This window comes from Grampus griseus (assembly GCF_964374135.1).
Source record: "Grampus griseus genome assembly, chromosome: X".
Lineage (NCBI taxonomy): Eukaryota > Metazoa > Chordata > Mammalia > Artiodactyla > Delphinidae > Grampus > Grampus griseus.
This window is the reverse complement of record NC_138999.1, coordinates 110,303,273-110,324,091: the sequence shown is the minus strand read 5'-3', so window position 1 is coordinate 110,324,091 and position 20,819 is coordinate 110,303,273.

The window sequence follows — 20,819 nt, the reverse complement described above, 5'->3', positions numbered from 1 at the left end:
GACAAATGTTGTGAATAAGTATGTTTCAAGGCCAAAGAGCTCTATGAGAAATCTCACCATTCTAAAGATCATAAAATCATTGCAGAAATGGAACAATATTACAGTAGCTTAATAGCAAATTTGAATCTTGTGTCTCCAACATGTCAGGGATCCTTTAAAGCATCCTGTGTGTGGTTTATGCATAACAGCCAGCATTCCTCTGCTTTGGACCTTCCAGGAACCGAAACTTAAAATCTTTCAAGAAGAGAATCAACTCACTAGTTGGTTCTCAGCAAAATGTTCAAGGTTCTCCTGGTGGCTGAACTCAGGAAGTGAGGCTTCGTTAGCACGAAAAATCCTTTTGATGGACCAATGGACCCATCATACAGTTTGAAATTAGGGAACTCACTTCTGGCTTTTAGAACCTGAATCCTTCATGTAAACCAGTAACAATTATTGCCTTAATAGCAATGATTACTTCCAAAAGTTAAAAAATACAACCAAAGCTTAATAAAAGAAGTACCTGAAATTCCTGCTGTTTTATATGTGCACAGCAGCCCTATGTTCTAAATTTTCTGGAGTGAGATCGTTTTAAAAACTGCCCTCTTAGGCTCATTAACTTTTTTTTTTAACATCTTTATTGGGGTATAATTGCTTTACAATGGTGTGTTAGTTTCTGCTTTATAACAAAGTGAATCAGTTATACATATACATATGTTCCCATATCTCTTCCCTCTTGCGTCTCCCTCCCTCCCACCCTCCCTATCCCACCCCTCCAGGCGGTCACAAAGCACCGAGCTGATCTCCCTGTGCTATGCGGCTGCTTCCCACTAGCTATCGGTTTTACATTTGGTAGTGTATATATGTCCATGCCTCTCTCTCGCTTTGTCACAGCTCACCCTTCCCCCTCCCCATATCCTCAAGTCCGTTCTAGGAAGATGTGGCACATATATACAATGGAATATTACTCAGCCATAAAAAGAAACGAAATTGAGCTATTTGTTATGAGGTGGATGGACCTAGAGTCTGTCATACAGAGTGAAGTAAGTCAGAAAGAGAAAGACAGGAATAAAGACTCATTAACTTTTGACATTTCTAAAACATTCCAGCATTTTCTCATGCAGACCATACCTCCCTGACAACTTTTTACATTCTGAGGCAGTACAAACATCTTTCATAAGACGGCATGAACCAAAGTTGGTATGAGCTTTGATTACCATGACTGGGATTTTCAGTTTCAGAAAATATAAGGAAATCATTGCTTTGCAGCCTCTCTGTGCTGGGGGAACACAGACAGAAGGCAATCCCAAACTTACCTGGCCTGCCCAGACCTGGCTGTGACCAAAGGAACTCACATTTGAGTCTGCTTTTGGGAAGAGGGTAAAATAGGAGAGAAAAATAAAGACACTTGGGAAAAGATATGACCTTTGCTGTGTGACTTAGTGAAGAAATCTGCTGCATATCCCTCACATGACTTGTTTCAACCTGAACCCAAAGGCACTGGTCTGTAAAGTGCTCTTTGGATTTGCCGTCCTGATTTTTCAATTTACTGATAATAAAGTCTCCCCTCGGCCTTATCACCTCTTGATTGTTAAAGCGTCTCAGTGTTGGTGGTGTGGTTTCCACAAACCCTAACTGAACTGCTAACACACCCTGAAATATCAGCAGGATTAATTTTTTCACAGTTTGAGCGACTTTTATCAGATTAATTACCACCTCCTGTAGTCCAATCCCTCACTCTCTGCCAATCCACCCAAAGAACATAGATCTATTTCTGGAGCTGTGAGAAATCTAACTGTCATGATGCATTTAGTTGAATGTAACGTTTTTTGGACAAAACTAGGTTCCTGGAATAATCCTTGCTGTGCTGGTGGTTGAAATTTGAGACGCTATATTTAAATAGGTACAGTGCTTTCAAGCTAACAGCAGAGTACTTTTGTTTGAATTTCAGGTTTATTACTAAGAATTGCTGCATTTAGTGGGCATTATGTCTGGTTTAACTCCCCCACCGGGATTTCCTATAGGTTTACTAGGGTTTTTTTTTACCAGATAATCATGCCTTGTTTCTCTCTTAAAATGTGAAAACCCTTCGGTATATACTTGGAACCTCCGCAGGCTTCTCCCATAATATTCTAGCCAGTCCCGATTGTGAATAGCAGAGCCAGGTGTAGGAACCATTAAAGTGTACACCAATAATAAATAAATAAGCAAACAAAGAGATAGGGGAGAAGGGATTCCTAACAGTAAAATGCCAACTGATGGATGTGGAAGGAGTGGTGGAGTAGAGAAAGCATCATTTTGCTGCTATCGTAGTACAGAAGGGTTCAGGAAAGAATCATTCATAGATGCTAACTTTGGCAGAGGTGATTTCAGTGAGGAACTAGAGGTACACATGGTCTCAAAGTGTCTCCTCATAGATTGCTTTTTGGTTATGAAGTGAAAAAGTGTATACAGCAGGAAAACTGAACAATGCCTTGACCAGTTTCCAATCCCACAGATAGACACTGTGTCCTTCAAACATGATGCTCTGAGTGGAATACATTGCTTATGTGGTTTTCTGGCTGGGAATGAATAAACTGAATCTAATCATAAGCAAAAGTCAAACAAATGAAAATTGAGGAGCAGTAAATAAAACAATGGGCTTCTACTCTTCAAAAATGTCAGTGTCATAAAAGACAAAAGCTGAAGAACTATTTGAGATTAAAGGAAACTAAAGGGACATGACAACTAAATGCAATCATGATGCTAGGTTGCTTCCTGTACTAAAGGAACCAAAATGCCATAAAGGACATTATTGGGACAATTGATGAAATAATATGGGCAGTAGATAAAAGTATTGTAACAATGTTAAATTTTGTGAATTTAATAACTATGCTGTGGTTATCTAAACGAATATCTTTGTCCTTAGGAGATACAAACTGAAGTATTAGGGAGTAAAGGGAATTGATGTATGTAATCTACCTTAAAATGGCTCAGAAAATAAATTATATATGAGTATATTAATTTCTATCCTATATAGAAATTAATTATATGCAACAAATTATATACATACACATATATGTATGTATACATACACTCTGTGCGTTTAGTCACTACTCTATCTGCATTCCAAAACAAAGGTGATCAATATATATGTGAGATATATATATATATAGAGAGAGAGAGAGAGAGAGAGAATGAGATGAACCTGGATAGAGTATACTCTGTAATTTTTTTTATTTCACTTTTTAGTTATTTCTCTTTGTTGGTAAATAAATGTTGATAAATTTAATAGCAGTTAATAACATCTCTTCAAAGTTAGTGATTGCAAATCTTTTTGGAAAAGGTGGAGATATAGATTATAAAACAACACGACCTTAAAATATTAGCAAAAGATGACTTTTCTAACTATTTCTACTTAACTAAAGCTTGCTGACGATTTTATTTCTTTTGATTTTACTTATGTACAGTATTTTACAAAAATTTATATATCTTTTTGAATTTTATTTTATTTATTTTTTTAAACAGCAGGTTCTTATTAGCCATCAATTTTATTTTATTTTTTCTCTCTCAAATGGATTGCACATTTTCATATTTTATTTTTTATTTTATCTTATTTTTTTAACATCTTTATTAGAGTATAACTGCTTTACAATGGTGTGTCAGTTTCTGCTTTATAACAAAATGAATCAGTTATACATATACATATGTCCCCATATCTCTTCCCTCTTGCATCTCCCTCCCTCCCACCCTCCGTATCCCACCCCTCTAGGTGGTCACAAAGCACCGAGCTGATCTCCCTGTGCTATGTGGCTGCTTCCCACTAGCTATCTATTTTACGTTTGATAGTGTATATATGTCCATGCCACTCTCTCACTTTGTCCCAGCTTACCCTTCCCCCTCCCCGTATCCTCAAGTCCATTCTCTAGTAGGTCTGCATCTTTATTCCCATTGTGCCCCTAGGTTCTTCTGACCATTTTCTTTTTTTTTTTTTTTTTAGATTCCATGTATATGTGTTAGCATACGGTATTTGTTTTTCTCTTTCTGACTTACTTCACTCTGTATGACAGACTCTAGGTCCATCCACCTCACTACAAATAACTCAGTTTCATTCCTTTTTATGGCTGAGTAATATTCCATTGTATGCATGTGCCACATCTTCTTTATCCATTTATTTGTTGATGGACACTTAGGTTGCTTCCGTGTCTTGGCTATTGTAAATAGAACTGCAGTTAACATTCTGATACATGACTCTTTTTGAATTATGGTTTTCTCAGGGTATATGCCCAGTAGTGGGATTGCTGGGTCATATGGTAGTTCTATTTTTAGTTTTTTAAGGAACCTCCATACTGTTCTCCATAGTGGCTGTATCACTTTACATTCCACCAACAGTGCAAGAGGGTTCTCTTTTCTCCACACCCTCTCCAGCATTTATTGTTTGTAGATTTTTGGATGATGGCCATTCTGACCACTGTGAGATGGTATCTCACTGTAGTTTTGATTTGCATTTCTCTAATGATTAATGATGTTGAGCATCCTTTCATGTGTTTGTTGGCAATCTGTGTATCTTCTTTGGAGAAATGTCTATTTAGGTCTTCTGCCCATTTTTGGATTGGATTGTTTGTTTTTTTGATATTGAGCTGCATGAGCTGCTTGTATGTTTTGGAGATTAATCCTTTATCAGTTGCTTTATTTGCAAATATTTTCTCCCAATCTGAGGGTTGTCTTTTCGTCTTATTTATGGTTTCCTTTGCTGTGAAAAAGCTTTGAAGTTTCATTAGGTCCCATTTGTTTATTTTTTTTTTATTTCCATTTCTCTAGGAGGTGGGTCAAAAAGGATCTTGCTGTGATTTATGTCATAGAGTGTTCTGCCTATGTTTTCCTCTAAGAGTTTGATGGTGTCTGCCCTTACATTTAGGTCTTTAATCCATTTTGAGTTTTTTTTTTTGTGTATGGTATTAGGGAGTGTTCTGATTTCATTCTTTTACATGTAGCTGTCCAGTTTTTCCAGCACCACTTATTGAAGAAGCTGTCTTTTCTCCATTGTATATTCTTGCCTCGTTTATCAAAGATAAGGTGACCATATGTGCGTGGGTTTATCACTGTGCTTTCTATCCTGCTCCATTGATCTATATTTCTGTTTTTGTACCAGTACCATACTGTCTTGATTAATGTAGCTTTGTAGTATAGTCTGAAGTCAGGGAGCCTGATTCCTCCAGCTCTCTTTTTCTGTCTCAAGATTGCTCTGGCTATTTGGGGTCTTTTGTGTTTCCATACAAATTGTGAGATTTTTTGCTCTAGTTCTGTGAAAAATGCCATTGGTAGTTTCATAGGGATTGCATTGAATCTGTAGATTGCTTTGGGTAGTAGAGTCATTTTCCCAATGTTGATTCTTCCAATGCAAGAACATGGTATATCTCTCCATCTATTTGTATCATCTTCAGTTTCTTTCATCAGTGTCTTATAATTTTCTGCATACAGGTCTTTTGTCTCCTTAGGTAGGTTTATTCCTAGATATTTTATTCTTTATGCTGCAGTGATAAATGGGAGTGTTTCCTTAATTTCTCTTTCAGATTTTTCATCATTAGTGTATAGGAATACAAGAGATTTCTGTGCATTAATTTTGTATCCTGCAGCTTTACCAAATTCATTTATTAGCTCTAGTAGTTTTCTTGTAACATCTTTAGGATTATCTATGGTATCATGTCATCTGCAAACAGTGACAGTTTTACTTCTTCATTTCTGATTTGGATTCCTTTTATTTCTTTTTTTTTCTCTGATTGCCATGATTAGGACTTCCAAAACTATGTTGAATAATAGTGGTGAGAGTGGACATCCTTGTCTTGTTCCTGATCTTAGAGGAAATGCTTTCAGTTTTTTCACCACTGAGAATGGTGTTTGCCGTGGGTTTGTCATATATGGCCTTTATTATGTTGAGGTAGGTTCCCTCTATGCCCACTTTCTGGAGAGTTTTAATCATAAGTGGGTGTTGAACTTTGTCAAAAGCTTTTTCTGCATCTATTGAGATGATCATATGGTTCTTCTTCAATTTGTTAATATGGTGTATCACTTTGATTGATTTGCGTGTATTGAAGAATCCTTGCATCCTTGGGATAAATCCCACTTGATCATGGTGTATGATCCTTTTAATGTGTTGTTGGATTCTGTTTGCTAGTATTTTGTTGAGGATTTTTGCATCTATATTCATCAGTGATATTGGTCTGTAATTTTCTTTTTTTGTAGTATCTTTGTCTAGTTTTGGTATCAGGGTGATGGTGGCCTCGTAGAATGGGTTTGGGAGTGTTCCTTCCTCTGCAATTTTTTGGAAGAGTTTGAGAAGAATCGGTGTTAGCTCTTCTCAAAATGTTTGATAGAGTTCACCTGTGATGCCATCCGGTCTTGGACTTTTGTTTGTTGGAAGATTCTTAATCACAGTTTCACTTTCATTACTTGTGATTGGTCTGCTCATATTTTCTGTTTCTTCCTGGTTCAGTCTTGGAAGGTTATACCTTTCTAAGAATTTGTCCATTTCTTCCAGGTTGTCCATTTTATTGGCATAGAGTTGCTTGTAGTAGTCTCTTAGGATGCTTTGTACTTCTGCGGTGTCTGTTGTAACTTCTCCTTTTTCATTTCTAATTTTATTGATTTGAGTCCTCTCCCTCTTTTTCTTGATGAGTCTGGCTAATGGTCTATCAAGTTTGTTTATCTTCCCAAAGAACCAGCTTTTAGTTTTATTGATCTATGCTATTGTTTTCTTTGTGTTTTGTTTGTTCTTCTTTCTCTCATTCCTTCAGGTGTTAGGTTAGATTGTTTATTTGAGATTTTTCTTGTTTCTTGAGGTAGGCTTGTATAGCTATAAACTTCTCTCTTAGAACTGCTTTTGCTGCATCCCATAGGTTTTGGATCGTCGAATTTTCATTGTCATTTGTCTCAAGGTATTTTTTTATTTCCTCTTTGATTTCTTCAGTGATCTCTTGGTTATTTAGTAACGTATTGTTTAGCCTCCATGTGTTTGTGTTTTTTACGTTTTTTTCTCTGTAATTTGTTTCTAATCTCATAGCGTTGTGGTCAGAAAAGATGCTGATATGATTTCAATTTTCTTAAATTTATTGAGGCTTGATTTGTGACCCAAGATGTGATCTATCCTGAAGAATGATCCGTGCCCACTTGAGAAGAAAATGTAATCTGCTGTTTTTGGATGGAATGTCCTATAAATATCAATTAAATCTATCTGGTCTATTGTGTCATTTAAAGCTTGTGTTTCGTTATTAATTTTCTGTTTGGATGATCTGTCCATTGGTGTGAGGTGTTTAAGTCCCCCAGTATTATTGTGTTACTGTCGAGTTCCTCTTTTATAGATGTTAGCAGTTGCCTTATGTATTGAGGTGCTCCTATGTTGGGTGCATATATATTTATAATTCTTATATCTTCTTCTTGGATTGATCCCTTGATCATTATGTAGTGTCCTTCCTTGTCTCTTATAACATTCTTTATTTTAAAGTCTATTTTATCTGATGTGAGTACTGCTACTCCAGCTTTCTTTTGATTTCCATTTGCATGGAATATCTTTTTCCATCCCCTCACTTTCAGTCTGTATGTGTCCCTAGGTCTGAAGTGGGTCTCTTGTAGACAGCATATATATGGGTCTTGTTTTTGTATCCATTCAGCAAGCCTGTGTCTTTGGGTTGCAGCATTTAATCCATTCACGTTTAAGGTAATTATGTATGTTCCTGTGACCATTTCCTTAATTGTTTTGCGTTTGTTTTTGTAGGTCCTTTTCTTTTCTTGTGTTTCCCACTTAGAGAAGTTCCTTAGCATTTGTTGTAGAGCTGGTTTGGTGGTGCTGAATTCTCTTCGGTTTGGCTTGTCTGTAAAGCTTTTGATTTCTCCATCGAATCTGAATGAGATCCTTGCTGAGTAGAGTAATCTTGGTTGTAGGTTCTTCCCTTTCATCACTTTAAGTATATCATGCCCCTCCCTTCTGCCTTGTAGAGTTTCTGCTGAGAAATCAGCTGTTATCCTTATGGGAGTTCCCTTGTATGCTATTTGTCATTTTTCCCTTGTTGCTTTGACTAATTTTTCTTTGTCTTTAATTTTTGCCAATTTGATTACTATGCATCTCAGTGTGTTTCTCCTTGAGTTTATCCTGTATGGGACTCTCTGCGCTTCCTGGACTTGGGTGACTACTTCCTTTCCCATGTTAGGGAAGTTTTCGACTATAATCTTTACAGATATTTTCTCTGGTCCTCTCTCTCTCTTCTCCTTCTGGGACCCCTGTAATGCAAATGTTGTTGCGCTTAATATTGTCCCAGAAGTCTCTTAGGTTGTCTTCATTTCTTTTCATTCTTTTTTCTTTCGTCTGTTCTGCAGCATTGAATTCCACCATTCTGTCCTCCAGGTCACTTATCCATTCTTCTGCCTCAGTTATTCTGCTATTGATTCCTTCTAGTGTAGTTTTCATTTCTGTTATTGTATTGTTCATCTCTGTTTGTTTTTTCTTTAATTCTTCTATGTCTTTGTTAAACATTTCTTGCATCTTATCGATCTTTGCCTCCATTCTTTTTCCGAGGTCCTGGATCATCTTCACTGTCATTATTCTGAATTCTTTTTCTGGAAGGTTGCCTGTCTCCACTTCATTTAGTTGTTTTTCTGGGGTTTTATCTTGTTCCTTCATCTGGTGCATAGCCCTCTGCTTTTTCAGCTTGTCTATCTTTCTGTGAATGTAGTTATTGTTCCACAGGCTCCAGGATTGTAGTTCTTCTTGCTTCTCCTTTCTGCCCTCTGGTGGATGTGGGTATCTAAGAGGCTTGTGCAAGTTTCCTGATTGGAGGGACTGGTGGTGGGTAGAGCTGACTGTTGCTCTGGTGGGAAGAGCTCAGTAAAACTTTTATCTGCTTGACTGCTCATGGGTGGGGCTGGGTTTCCTCCCTGTTGGTTGTTTGGCCCGAGGCAACCCAACACTGGATCCTACCTGGGCTCTTTGGTGGGGCTAATGGTGTACTCTGGGAGGGCTCACGCCATGGAATACTTCCAGGAACTTCTGCTGCCAGTGTCCTTGTCCCCGTGGTGAGCGACAGCCACCCCCTGCCTCTGCAGGAGACCCTCCAACACTAGCAGGTAGGTCTGGTTCAGTCTCCCCTGGGGTCACTGCTCCTTCCCCTGGGTCCCGATGCGCACACTGCTTTGTGTGTGCCCTCCAAGAGTGGAGTCTCTGTTTCCCCCAGTCCTGTGGAAGTCCTGCAATCAAATCCCACTAGGCTTCAAAGTCTGATTCTCTAGGAATTCCTCCTTCCGTTGCCGGACCCCCAGGTTGGGAAGCCTGACGTGGGGCTCAGAACCTTCACTCCAGTGGGTGGACTTCTGTGGTATAAGTGTTCTCCAGTCTGTGACTCACCCATCCAGCAGTTATGGGATTTGATTCTACTGTGATTGCTCCCTTCCTACCATCTCACTGTGGCTTCTCCTTTGTCTTTGGATGCGGGGTATCTTTTTTGGTGAGTTCCACTGTTCTCCTGTCGATGATTTTCCAGCAGCTAGTTGTGATTCTGGTGTTCTCGCAAGAGGGAGTGAGAGCACATCCTTCTATTCCCCCTTCTTTGTTCAGTATCTGTATTTTTTTTAATTGAAGTATAGTTGCTTTACACTGCTGTGTCAGTTTCTGCTGAACAGCAAAGTGAATCAGCCACACATATACATATATCCCCTCTTTTTTGGATTTCCTTCCCATTTAGGTCACCACAGAGCACCCAGTTGAGTTCCCTGTGCTATATAGTAGGTTCTCATTAGTTATCTCTTTTATACATAGTAGTGTATATATGTCAATCCCAGTCTCCCAGTTCATCTTCCCTTGGTATCCATACATTTGTTCTCTACATCTGTGTCACTATTTCTGCTTTGCAAATAAGATCATCTATACCATTTTCTAGATTCCACATATATGCATTATTATATGATATTTGCTTTTCTCTTTCTGACTTATTTCACTCTGTATGACAGTCTCTAGGTCCATCCACATCTCTACAAATGACCCAATTTCATTCCTTTTATGGCTGATATATGGCTAATATTCCATTGTATATATGTGCCACATCTTTATCCATTCCTCTGTTGAGGGATATTTAGGTTGCTTCTTTATTTTTGCAACTTTTAAATTTGGAATTATTTTTCAAGAATGATGGCACTTGGAACTTCTCTGGTGGCGCAGTGGTTAAGAATCCGCCTGCCAATGCAGGGGACACGGGTTCGAGCCCTGGTCCGGGAAGATCCCACATGCCACGGAGCAGCTAAGCCCGTGTGCCACAACTACTGAGCCTGAGCTCTAGAGCCCGCAAGCCACAGCTACTGAGCTGGCGTGCCACAACTACTGAAGCCCGCATGTCTAGAACCCATGCTTTGCAACAAAGAGAAGGCACCACAATGAAAAACCCGCACACCGCAATGAAGAGTAGCCCCCCCCCGCCACAACTAGCGAAAGCCTGCACACAGCAACGAAGACCCAACACAGCCAAAAATATAATTAATTCATTAATTTTTAAAAAAAGAATGATAGTACTAATTCCCTTATACACCGTGGATTCCCATCTCTATCCCCTCACTGACATCACTCCCACTACCATTCCCCTGAACCTGGCAAGTCAGCTTCTCCAAATCCTACCTGGATCTCCATGTCCACCTCCAATCTGGCATCCTTCTCTGCACCACTTCCTCTTCTGCATCCCTCTAGCCCTACTGGTCTCAGCATCATTTGGCACTAAGCCTGATCCTGTTGATTGGCTTTGTTTGGGGATGCAAACAGCATAGTGGCTAAAACACAGACTGTGGAATCATACTATCTGAGTTCAAGTCTCATTTCTGCCACTTAAAATCTGTGTGACCTTGAGCACGTTCCTTACCTTCTCTAAGTCTTATTCCTTTGACAGGAAGCAGCATTACAAGAGGGGGGAAAAGAACACTCACTGGGAGTCCAGAGGCTGGATTCTAGGTGGACATATGTCATCACAGGGGAGTGACCTTGTGGGTGTCAGTTCTCTCACCTGTAAAATAAGGGTGTTGGATGAATAAGTGGTTTTCCACCCTGGCTGACATTAGAATCGCCTGGGAAGCTCTAAAATATACATAAAAATATATATTTTTAAATCTGATTTGATTGGTCAGGGGTGAGTCTGAGGTATGATAGTTTTTAAAAGCTTGCGGGTTATTAAAAAAAAGCTGTGGGTGATTTTAATGTGTGGATTAAAATTCACAGGCTGAGAACCACTGAGGCAGCTGATTCTCAAGGTGGCTTCTAGCTTTACAAGTCTATGATTCTATGCAAAAGTGCTGCTGTGAATTCTTTGTTGTTGGTATTGAGGCGCCTTCTGTCGCCCCCATAATGTATAGCCTAGGGCTTGATCACATGGTATAAAAACACAATACCAGTATGTTAACTAAAACACTGATCAGCTAAGATTTTCCTCTCTTTCTTTTCTCTAGCTAGAAAGAGACATCTTTGACAATCTCAGCATCCTGACAGAACGATTATTGCCTCCTAGAATCCCCTAGTAGCCATAGGAAATTAGCTTCAGCAGTGTATGCTCTTAATGGGAATCTAGCATGTCAATGGGCTATTTCTGTCATTGTGGTTTAGTCTGATATTCCAATATGCCCCTGCTGCTTTTCATGATACTTAGCAAAAAAGAAGAGGCAGCGGTTCCCTCTTGGTTCACATTTGACCAATTGCTATGCTTGAGGCAATCACAAAACACCATAGGTGTTAAAAATGATTAGGGACAATCAAGATAGTGCAACCTCCAAGGAAAAAGCCACTATCAAGCCTTCGATCTCCCAAATGCACAGGTTGTGTGTTCCTGCAGCTGCAATTACCTAAAAATATCTAATACGTAATTACTTCCAAAGTGTCAGTCTTCATAACCAGGTATTAGAATGCTCTGATAGTGCAGCTGCAGCCTCCCTGCCTGACACTGGCATGTGGCTTGCAATACTCTACCTTGATCAGTTTTCTTTCTTCATGAAGCTCACTTACCGATTGCAGATTTTAGGTGCAATCTGGGATTGGAATTGCTGAATCTTTTTTGCAATTTACCGTTTCCTGCTTTGAGTGAGAGGGGAAAATGCTGAGACAGAGAGGGAGGGAGTGAGGAAGAGAAGGAGGGAGGGAGGGAGGGAGAGGGAAAGGAGGGGAGGGGAGGGGGGAGGGAGAGGGGGAGGGAGGGAGAAGGAAGGAGAGACAGAAAAAGAAGGTAAAGAAGAAAAAGAGAAAAATGGATCAGAGCCCTACGGCAACTGAATTGTGTTGAAAAACTTCCTAGTTCCTTTTGCTTTTGCATTTCACTTTAAGAAAATCCTGTACATTTCCAGACATCAGCTAGGGTCACCCTCATTATCCTTAAAATCGAAATAAGATTGGCTGGAACCTCTATCCCAGAGACTGTGGGAAGTCCGAAGCCCTCCGCAAGCTGTGAATTTCCAGCGTGCTGACGCTGTACAGTCCCCCGTAGCTCTGAGCGCTGGCCATTTCGCAGGCTGTTCTATTTCAGGGTCTTCTTACTGTGCTGTACATGCTGTTTCTCTTCTCTACTATGTTGACTCAAATTCAGAACAAAGCGCCTGTTCTTCATTTCCCCCCACAAACCACTCACACAAGGAAAGTAGACGTGGCAGGTGTTACTGAAGCTTGGGGGATATGGAGAGATTTTTACCACAGTTGCAAACAACTTCAGAAGGAGTGGCAGCCATCCTTATCCTTCAAAGTCCCTCAGCCATTTCTGCAACCTGAGCTCCAGTCTCCCACCATGTTGGTTAGCTTCCTTGCTCTCTCTTCGTGGCCTCTTCCCTTTTCTTTACTTTTTCTTCTGTCCTCTCAGGAGGAATATAAAGGTATTACAGATTTTCTTGTGCAGAGCAATTTGGCTGTGTCTAGGGTCAAAACTAACTCCAAAACTTAACTCTGTGCCTCCCTTTCCATACCCAGCTGTGTGTTTACTGCTTAAAAGGGCCCACGTGATTGGGTTTGTTTTATAGCATACACATAAAGAAATGTGTGTATACATAAATACATAAACACACATCTCTCCAAATTTATAAAATATATATGCTATATCAATTACAACTTAATCTTTTATTTGGCAATTGGATTTCCTATAGAACAGCCTCCTAACTCATGTGCAGGGCTGTAGCTTCTTTCTAGCCCTAATTGATTCTCTACACAGCTGTCAAATGAATCTTCTAGAAACTTTTTTCGTGTTATTTCTCTGCACACCACTCTTCGTTAATATGGTGATCTGGTGAATATTTAGATGTGAGAGGTTGTTAGTGGATTAATGTACTATGCCCAAATAACTTACGCATTTTATCAGGAACTTTTACTGTCTTGAACTAGAGAAGAGAGTCATAATCTCTATGATGTATTTAGAAAAGCTCCTGGAATATAATAGGTGCTCAGTAAAGGTTAGTGACTAATACTGTTATTGTTGTTGTTGTATCATTATTGGCATTTCAGCATGGTAGTGGCTGGGTCAGTGGGAGGAGGATATTGGTAAGTCACAGGGACTTGTACCTGCTGCTCAATTCCTATATTTAAACAACCTATTGTGCCTGTGAGTGATGTCAGAGCTAGGGTTAACACGTAGCCTTTCTTTGTTGTTGTCACCACTGCCCACCAACTTTCTCTGCCCCAGACAGGAATTACCATTAAATGAATGTCCAAACTCCTCAGCCTTCCATGTAACATCTTGCCTTCTCAGACCCCTCTATTTCTCCAAACTTCAATTCCTCTGCACCCATACACAATTCTGTGTTCTACTTATGCTTGTTTTATACCTGCACCCTAACATATTATACTTGCTAAGGGAACCTGAAATGGGAATTCACACTTGGAACTGAGGGAATTATACTGGAATTTACCAAAGGGGTGGCAGTAGTTGGGCGTAGGAGATTCGGGAGTCAAGCACTGTTCTCCATCAGTATTTATTTCCTATTTTTAAAAAATAAATTTTAAAAAAAGTTTATTTAGTTTTTGGCTGCGTTGGGTCTTCGTTGCTGTGTGCGGGCTTTTTCTAGTTGCGGCAAGTGAGGGCTACTCTTCGTTGTGGTGGCTTCTCTTGTTGCGGAGCCCAGGCTCTAGGCACGTGGGCTCAGTAGTTGTGGCTTGCAGGCTCTAGAGCACAGGCTCAGTAGTTGTGGCGCACGGGCTTAGTTGCTCCGCGGCATGTGGGATCTTCCCGGCCCAGGGCTCGAACCCGTGTCCCCTGCATTAGCAGGCGGATTTTTAACCACTGCATCACCAGGGAAGTCTCCATTTCCTGTTTTCTGAACTTGGCCATGTGGTGGTCATCTGCATTACCCTTTACCTTTCATTGAGAATAGTGTTCCCCAAACTTAAGATTAAACGTGTTTTCACAGCCTCTCTGATAGTCTTGCTGTCTCATTGAGCAGGGTTGCTTTCTTCTGCTCTGACTTTAGCTCCCTTATTAGTGAGGACAGATAAGGCCAGGGTGGGTGGTCTTCCCTAGAGTGAGGCAGGGATCTTTGGGGGCCAGAGGCAAGCCCCAAATATTTTAGCAGAACCAGCAGAGGGAAGGCTCTCTGTGAAGCTCTCTGAGCACTGGCAGGTGGGAGGGGGAGCGTTTGGACATGCTTCAACAGGCTCAGCCCCTCCCTGAAGATTGTTCCAAGGACAGTTACATACTGCAGAAGTCTGGCTCATTTGCTGGTCCACACTTTAATGAATGCTATCAATCAAAATGCATGCTGCTTGCCCATAACTGAGTTTATTGTTGTCTTCCTGAAATGATTTCATTGGCCATCCAGTCCCCAAACAGAATTCCATATTGGAGACCATATTGAAAACACTGTTTTTTGTAAGATGGTGAAATTGGCCCATCTGTTTCTCTTTCTGCTTACCTGTAGACAGGGACATGGTCAGATACGCCCCTCGCCATGTTACCACTCATACCAATGCGCTACGCCAGCCAGAGAATCTCACCTCATTTATTTCTGGAGATTGTTTCCTTTCACAAAAAGGAAAATAAACTGCTTTGGGGAGACTTCGCTGGTGGCACAGTGGTTAAGGATCCACCTGCCAATGCAGGGGACATGGGTTCGAGCCCTGGTCCAGGAAGATCCCACAGGCCTCAGAGCAACTAAGCCCATGTGCCACAACTACTGAACCTGAGCTCTAGAGCCTGCGAGCCACAACTACTGAGCCCGCGTGCCACAGCTACTGAAGCCCGTGCACCTAGAATCCGTGCTCCACAACAAGAGAAGCCACCACAATGAGAAGCCCACATACCACAATGAAGAGTAGCTCCCACTCACCACAACTAGAGAAAGCCTGCACATAGCAATGAAGACCCAACACAGCCAAAAACAAATATAAATAAATAAATTTGTTTTAAAAAAAAAACCGCTTTGGGAAAGGTCACAGTCTACTCACAGGGGTTCTTCTGACCAGACCCAGCTGAGTGGAGACGTATAGGATAGGGAAGTCTGGATTAGGAGGAAAAAGTGATGGCTGGGCCGTAGGGCCCGGCTGGGGCTGGTGCACAACATCAATATCAGTGCCTGAGTGTCTTAAAGGGATTGGCGGGTGGGGGGAAGTTTGGAACCTGAAGAGCGTAGCTCAGACTGCTTAGATCTCTCTGTGTGCTAAAGGGTCATTCTGCAAAGGTGTTCTTCTCACTTGTTACCTCTGCTTTACCCTGGCCCGAAGTATAAAGTTGCTTCCTCATCTGTATCAATACCTGGAAACTCCACAGGGTTCGTGTGAGGATCGAAACTGGTAATCATTGTGAAAGTCTTTGCAAACAGAAAACTGCTGCACAAATGTGGGGACTTGGCTGGAAAAGCACAGAATCTTCAAATTTGATGAGACGTGAAAGGTCATCAAGTCCAATGCCCTAACATATGCGTGAAGAATCCACTATTGTTTTATTTACTTGAAGATTTACAAAGAGAAGCATTACTTGGGGAGTGGTTGAGTGAGTCAACAGATATTCATTGAGTACCTATGATTTTTCAGATGCTGTTAGATAAAACAGTGAATGAAACAGACAAGGCCTCTACCCTCAAATAACTTAAACTTGAGCCATATCATATGTAAAAAAAATCATATAGATCATTTCTCATGGTGATACATGGTATGCAGGTAATTAAAACAGGGTTTTGTGATAGCGAGTGACAGGGTGGGGAGAAGCGACATTAGATCATGTTGTCCGGGAAGGTTTCTCTGAGGAAGTGACACTTAAACTTAGCTCTGAATGTCGAAAAGGAGCCAGACTGCGAAAAGCAAGTGGAAGCACATTTCAGGTGGAGGAGATAGCCAGTGAGAAGGCCCTGGGGGTGGGGGGAGGTAAGTTGGAGGATCAACGTGGCTAGAGCAGATCTGTGAAGAGGAGAGTGCTATGAGACGTACGCAGGGACCAGATGATGGAGGGTATTTTGAACAAACAAACAAAGCATTTGTATTTGATTCTAGATGTGCTGGGACGCCATTGGAGGGTTTTAAGCAAGGGAGTTACATGATCAGTTTTGAATTTTAAGAAGAATCTTCTGGCTGCTGTGTTGAGAAAAAAAATACAGGGAATAAGAGTGGAAACTGTGATAGCCATTGGGAGGCTATGGTAATTATATATTTGTTCAAAAGTATTTGTTTCTTCCTTGCCAAGATTTCCTGTACGCTGAGTATATTTTCCTTCCCCCTTAACTTTGGGTTTAACCATGTGACTTGATTTGGCCAATTAAATATGAGAAGATGTAACCTATATCCCATCAGAGCAGAGCTTCAATTGCACTTGTAGTGGTTTGGCCCTGCCACCCCCGAGCTTCTGCTCTCCACCATGAGGATAGCATGGCCTTCAGCCTGGGTCCTTTGTTGACGTGTGGAACTAAGCTCATCCCAGAGAGCTCAGCTGAGTTCAGTCGAGCTGCAGCCCTTTATGCAACTTGAGCAAGAAATAAATATTTATTTTTGGAAGCCCCAGAGATTCTAGGATTGTTTGAGGCTAACAAACAAAAGCAAAACCAAAAACAAAACCCCAAATCAAGCAAACCAGTAGCAGCGCAAATGGTGAGAAGTGGTTAGATTTCACATGTATTTTGAAGACTGAAGTACCAAGACCTATTTATGTTTGCAAGATGTGAGATAAAAGAGTCAAGATGACTTTTGAGCAGCTAGGTGAATGGGGCATCCTTTACTGCCATGGGGAAGACGTGGGGAAGAGCTAGTATGAGGGGAACCAGGAGTTCATTTTTGACCATGTTAAGTCTGAGGTGATTATTAGAGATCTGTATATTGACCTACTTGTGCCTCCCCCCAAAGCCTTATTTTATTTCCTTGTTTTATTTCACTTTGTCTCCAAAAAGAATATTTGGTAGCTGACATTAAAGTACTGGTAAAGGGCCTTCCCTGGTGGCGCAGTGGTTAAGAATCCGCCTGCCAATGCAGGGGACACGGGTTCGAGCCCTGGTCTGGGAAGATCCCACATGTCATGGAGCAACTAAGCCCTCAACTAAGTTGTGTGCCACAACTACTGAGCCTGCGCTCTAGAGCCTGCGAGCCACAGCTACTGAAGCCCACGTGCCTAGAGCCTGATCTCCGCAACAAGAGAAGCCACCGCAATGAGAAGCCCACTTGCTGCAACTAGAGAAAGCCCGCGCGCAGCAATGAAGACCCAACGCAGCCAAAAATAAATAAATAAATGAATAAATTAAAAAAAATAAAATACTGGTAAAGCCATTAATGCAAGGGGATCCAGAGGGAAAATTATATTGAAAAATTCTGGCAGAGGAAAACTACTGCAAGTTAATACAATTAGTTTTGAGCTTCTTAGTAACCAAAATGAAGAGGCAAAAGCAATGAGTTATAAAACTCATTTTCTGGGGCAGTGGTTCTCAGTCTCGGCTGCAGAGTATAATCCTGGAGGTTGGCCAAGCACATTGTAAATGGTGACCCCCCGGAGTTGCACAGCTCAACACCCCTGCGCAGCACCCACTCCGAGAACTCTGAATTTAACTGGGCTAGAATGGAGCTGGCAGGCGAATGTGTTTACCCTTAGATGATTCTAACGCGGAGTCAGAATTGAGAACTACTGGTTTTGGAGAAGAAAGAATACGCACTGATATGAAAAGATAAACTTGTTCCCGAGCTCTAATTAAATGTGGCTCAGGCATCTTTGTGAACGGGGTACTGAGCTACGTAACGAATGATGCTATGGATAGCAATTTCACACGAGAGACAGAAACTTCCCTCCTTTGCTGCTTATTTTACGGACCCTCCATGAAAGCTGAAGTCGTGAGGTTAAAATTATAGTTGTGTGGAAGCAGAAGCTGGGGTGATAGGGTCCGGTTAGATAGCTTTCTGATAATTCGGCTTAGCAGAGTAATGAAGCTTGGAGAACCACAAAGAAGAAAGAGTCGATGGAATCCTCATGAACACCAGTGGTTTCAGCAAGACTTTGCTCAGTTTGGCCATCAAGCCACTCTGGAAGATTTCTCAAGGGCTGAGCCTTTCTTTCCCCCTTAACTGAGGCCTGCCTGTGGTCAGATAGGGAGCGGTTTGTCTTCTCCCTCCCTTTTAGTTTTGTCACTCTTATGCTTTCCCATGCCAAGCAGGTTTTTCCTTTGGGGAAAGACACTAAGGCAGAGAATGAAATTAAGAAATAATGTAATGATGATGGCGGCAATTCTTTGCGCAACCTAAGAGCAGTTGGCTGCTAATTGTGGAGCAGTAATAAGGGGGGCCCTGGGCCATAAGGTTTGCATTTGGAACACCTGTAGTTTTCATTTAACACCATGGATCGTTAAACAGCTGTTCAGAATGGCCTTATTAAAACAAACACAGTTGCACTGTTTTATTCATGTGTTATATTGCAGTGAGCAGATCACAATCAAAGGGATCTTGTAAAAAAAAAAAAAAAAGCACAGAAAAGACACCCAAGTCATATTTAAAGGTGCTATCTCATGAAGGCAAGTCTAGCTGGGTATTTTTCTGCCTTTGTGAAGCTGAAACTGATTGAACTTGTTGGATTTTGCCTTACTCCCTCTTGCTGGGGCTGAGGGGCATGGAAAGCCGGATAATGAGTCTTCTAGGGAGGAGGCCCTCATTGAAGCCGCTGGCACGCTCTCAAACGAGCCTGTCAGGTGTGCTCCTTTCCCTGAAGAAAGCAAAACGTGCTGTCATCTGTTTTGTGAAGATGACCTTCTGGGAAGAAGGGGAGCTTTCTGGAGCGTTTCCATCATTGGGGATGTGTCTGTTCTGTGTCACCCACACGCTCACACTGATATCCCCTTACAAGTTTCATCACACATTTGTAAGATGCCTAATTAAAACTAGATGCTGAGTTTGTGCCCGGAGTCAGGGTGCAGACTAGATCTGAGATGTAGAATTATTCTTGATTTAAAAATAATTGGCCTTTGGTGGAGATATTTTCAAATTATTTTTCAAAGTATGTTTTGGATGCTTTAGGATGCAAGAGTCTTGAAGACGTAGATTGGATAGGGACATGTTGGTTTTTAGGTATATTTTTATGAAAATGACAGTGGAGAATGTATGAGAGGGGTGTGTGTGTGTGTGTGTGTACATGTGTGTATAGGAGAGAGAGAGAGATTGAGAGTTTGATCTATCAACATCAAATGTGCATTAATCTCTTCTTTAATACATACATTTATGCCCATAAGTGAAACTTTATGTCTTTCCCTAATTTTGTGCATGAAGCCTTTCATAGACATTATCTGTGGCCTTGATTTCATTAGAAGGCAAGAGCCATACCCCATGTGCCTTTTTGTTTTATAATCACACAGTCCCAAGTGGTGTTCAGACTAGAAAAGAGATCTTGGTGGATCTGGGAGCCTGTCCAGGAGTGTAAGGGAGTGGGAAATGTGGGAAAGACATATTTCTCAATGGTTTGAATTACAGTTATTGTAAAGAAAAGCAGGAGCAACCATGTGAACCTTGAACAGATGAGTCTGGCTTGCACTATCCTCCACATACTTGTCTGTCTCCGCTCTGCCCCAACTTGCAAAGTCAATCCTTGGTAAAACTGTTAACACTAGCAGTTTGTTCTTGGTGTTCTTCACTCCCACCTGCTGCCTTCATTCTTTTTTTTTTAAAAACATCTTTATTGGAGTATAATTGCTTTACAATGGTGTGTTAGTTTCTGCTTTATAACAAAGTGAATCAGCTCTATACATATACATATATCCCCATAGTTCCTCCCTCTTGCATGCCTTCATTCTTTTTGTTTTCTCTTGGTGAGCCAGCCTTTTCTCCCTTTTCCTACTCCCCTACCCTACCTGACAGGTTCCCAGACCCCTTTGACTTTCTTCTATCCCACCCCTGTGAAATCCTGCTCTAGGAGAGGATGAGGAACTTCTGCAACATGAGGGGGAAATGACTGATGCCACCCAAAGGGCCACTGTGGCAGGGAACTTGACCTTTAGCTAACGAGATGAAGTACTACCATTAGACATTTAGGCAACTGTTAGCTGGAGGTGAGGTTGGGGACAGGGATAGGGTAGGACATTTTAGTTGCTTCCTGTTATATTCTGAGATCAAATCATAACAAGTGAGTGGTAATTTTCTTTGCTCTTCTCTCACTATGCTCAGTTTTGTATCTCCCAGGGCAGGGCCTGGGCAATGGTAGCCCCTCAGTTAATTTTTTGAATGAGTGGATGGGCAGGAAGGTCTTTCCCAGACCTCCTTACCTCACAGTAGTAGCTTTGCCTACTTATGAGCTAGAGCCTGCACATAAAGTGCAGTGGCTCCGCACCGAAGAGCATTATGCTGCCAAGAGCATGGGATACTGTGTTGTCAAGAGCACGGTCCACGCTCCAGTCTATTGTCATGGTTCAGTGAAAGACCCTTC